The following is a 3,290-nucleotide window of genomic DNA, read 5'->3' on the forward strand; positions in this document are numbered from 1 at the left end:
TTTGGGGGTACACATTCAGTCCATTCATTTACCAATTTATCTTTATAACATTATGCACACAACTGATTATTTTAGAGATAGCCTCAATATGAGAACATCAGTGTTTTCTCTAAGACCACAAAGTGATCACTGGTGGTAGGTACATTTTAGAGGGAAATCTTAAATTAAAAACTGTATGTTATCATTCCTAAAGTGAACAAACCAAGCAGATACCTCATCAAATGGAGATGGTCACTTCTTCAGATAGGTGCCCAGTCTTGGAAAATGAGCATACTTAAGACACACCAGAATGCAACAATTGCATGTACACTCACTTCATGAAGTCTCATCGCTGCTATGACCTGATCCTCCAAAGCTCCAAACCCATTGTATTTGACACTTCCCTACAAGTGAAGAAGGCTTTCTTTGTGTGGATGACTGATGGTGTGCCAGCTCCACTTTGTGGGATAGTAAGAAGAAAAGTTGTGGGCAAGCTGATTGTTGCTGACTTCATCAATATCCTGCACTGCTGCTATAAATCAACCTTGGGACAAATCTATGAGCTAGAAGAACCTAAGATAGAAACTTGGAGAGAAGTGTACCTACAAGATTCCTTCAAACCACTTGTCTGTATTTCTCCTAATGCCAGCTTGTTTGATGCTCTCTCTTCATTAATTCTAAACAAGACCCACAGACTGCCAGTTATTGGCCTGGAAGTAGGCAACACCTTGTTTGTCCTCATCCACAAGAGCATCCTCAAATTTATCTCCGACCTCATCAAGCTGCAATCCATGTCCAAATCTCTAGAACAGCTACAGAATAGCACATATACCAATATTGCTATGGTCTACACAAACACCCCCATCTTTGTGGCTCTGGGCATCTGTATCCAGTATTGAGTTTCAGCCCTGCCAGTGGTAGATGAAAAAGGGCTTGTGGGTCACATCTACTCCAAATTTGAATTTAGCATTCTGGCAGCAGCAAAGATCTATAATAACCTAGATGAGTCTGTGACTAAAGCCCTGCAGCCTTGGTCACAGTACCATGAGGCTGTTCTTAAGCGCGACCTGCGTGAGATTCTGGAGACCATCATCAACAGACTGGCAGAAGCAGAGTTCACTGACTTGCAGTGGTGCACCAGATGTGACCAAGGGTATTGTATCAATACCTGACATCCTGCAGGCCCTAGTACTCACAGGAGAGATGTCATACAGAGGATATGTCCATTCACTGCCTGGCACAAGCTCTGGGAATCAGATGAAGCCTTGGGAGAATTCTGACTGTTCACTGCTGAGCAGCCCCTTGCCCTTGTCCCTCGGGAGTGGTGGAGGCTCAGAGGGAAGGAGGCTAATGGATGTTTGGCTGCCTTACCCTTATACATACCTGAGAAAAACTTTTGGCCTAGATGACTCAGCCCCTGTTCTCTTAGACATAGCTCCTTTCTCGGTGATCTGTGAACTGTCCCCATCTGGCAAACTTTGATCTCTAAGCGATCCCAGGACCTCACCCACCTTTGCCTCTGACTGTCTCTGCCATGACTCTATCCTAAGATAATAGCACAACAGAATACTTTGTAGAGATATCCTTACTCATCCTCTTTCGTGCTATGTAGAGGAGGTTGAGTCCAGTTAGTGGCATTTCCCATCATGCAAGTGAGGATTGTGGACAGGAGGGCCCTGGGGTTCCTGTGATATGTTCTTGTAAAGGGACTGGGAAGGCAGGAGAGGAGGGCAGGCTGGTTAGCCACAAAGTTATTGCTTTTCATGGCAAATCAGATTAACTAAGATTCTCTTCATGGCAGAAACAAACAAAACTATACCAACTATATCTTATTACCAAATCAATTTGGATGTTTTAAAATCTGTGGGACATTTGGTGAAATTGGAAGAAGAGCATTAGTCACAGAATATTAATAATGTTAACACCTTAGTTTTAGTAATTGTAGCATGGTTTATAGAAGATACTACCTTTTGGAGAAACTGGTTGAAGTCCATACTTGTATGCCACAGTTCTGAAGGTCTGAAATTACTAATTTTTGAATTAAAAAAAGTAAGTGCTAATTTCTCCATACATAACTGTAAACTTCTGAGTAAAGCATAGATTTCCCCTTTTGCAATCTCAGGCTTTGTGCAAGAAATACTGAGAAAGCACATAGTCTAGGACAGTAAACATAAAAGGGTAGTGATCGTGGTCACCCAATGCCTGCGCAAACAGCAGCGAATATGAGGAGTTTCCTCCCAGAGACTCAGCTGCCTTTTTGATGTGCACAGGAAGGCTAGGTACCAACAACCAAAATGATACACCTGTCAAGTTGTCAATTCATGACTTTTTCATAACAATGACATTTTTATTTGCAAAAGTCAAATGAAATGAGGAACTTGGAGCCATGTGGAATATGCAGGAAGGTGGGGATTAGTGGCATTTTAATTTATTGTTAGTATGCAAGAAAGTTTACAAATTAATGCTTTGTTAGTCTTCCTAATAATAGAACATAAGTAGATTTTTATGAATTTCTTCTTGGTACTTTCTTTCTGTGTGTCTGCATGAGTTTATTACAAGTTCTCCCTGTGTTCAACAAAGCTGAGGTAACTCTTGACCTTTTGTTAGGTAAATAATAACACCCTGGAGTCTTTTTAAAAACAGAGTGGCCATCAATTTCACAGTCATCATTAGATAGTAACAAAGCATGAGTCTTATTTTAAAGATAAAGTTCCAAGATGTAGAGCTTGTATGAAATACAACAAAAGGTTAAGTTGATAGGCTTCAAGTCAGTGACCAGAGGAAAATTCAACGAACTATTTTGTTGAGATGGTGCCAAACACCCAGGTGCTGTGAAGTAGATGGTTTTACAACCTGTTAGGTTCTTTTTCTACCTTCCTAATGTGTCAGTGAGTTGAATACAGGGCCAGCTCATGAGCTTGCAAACTTTGCAGTAGCATCACCCTTCCTTCTTTTTTTTATTTTTATTTTTATTTTTTTATTTTTTATTTTTTGATAGGCAGAGTGGATAGTGAGAGAGAGAGACAGAGAGAAAGGTCTTCCTTTTTGCCGTTGGTTCACCCTCCAATGGCCGCTGCGGCCGGCGCACCGCGCTGTTCCGATGGCAGGAGCCAGGTGCTTCTCCTGGTCTCCCATGCGGGTGCAGGGCCCAAGCACTTGGGCCATCCTCCACTGCACTCCCGGGCCACAGCAGAGAGCTGGCCTGGAAGAGGGGCAACCGGGACAGGATCAGTGCCCCGACCGGGACTAGAACCCGGTGTGCCGGCGCCGCAAGGCGGAGGATTAGCCTGTTAAGCCACGGCGCCGGCCTA

General features: G+C 42.9%; 1 pseudogene; it reads left to right on the forward strand.

Annotated features, from left to right (window-relative positions):
* The first annotated feature begins 221 nt into the window (after positions 1 to 221).
* On the forward strand, positions 222 to 1,461 carry LOC133765223 (5'-AMP-activated protein kinase subunit gamma-1-like; annotated as a pseudogene).
* Positions 1,462 to 3,290: the final 1,829 nt, after the last annotated feature.

The sequence above is a fragment of the Lepus europaeus genome, chromosome 8 (assembly GCF_033115175.1).
Source record: "Lepus europaeus isolate LE1 chromosome 8, mLepTim1.pri, whole genome shotgun sequence".
Taxonomy (NCBI): domain Eukaryota; kingdom Metazoa; phylum Chordata; class Mammalia; order Lagomorpha; family Leporidae; genus Lepus; species Lepus europaeus.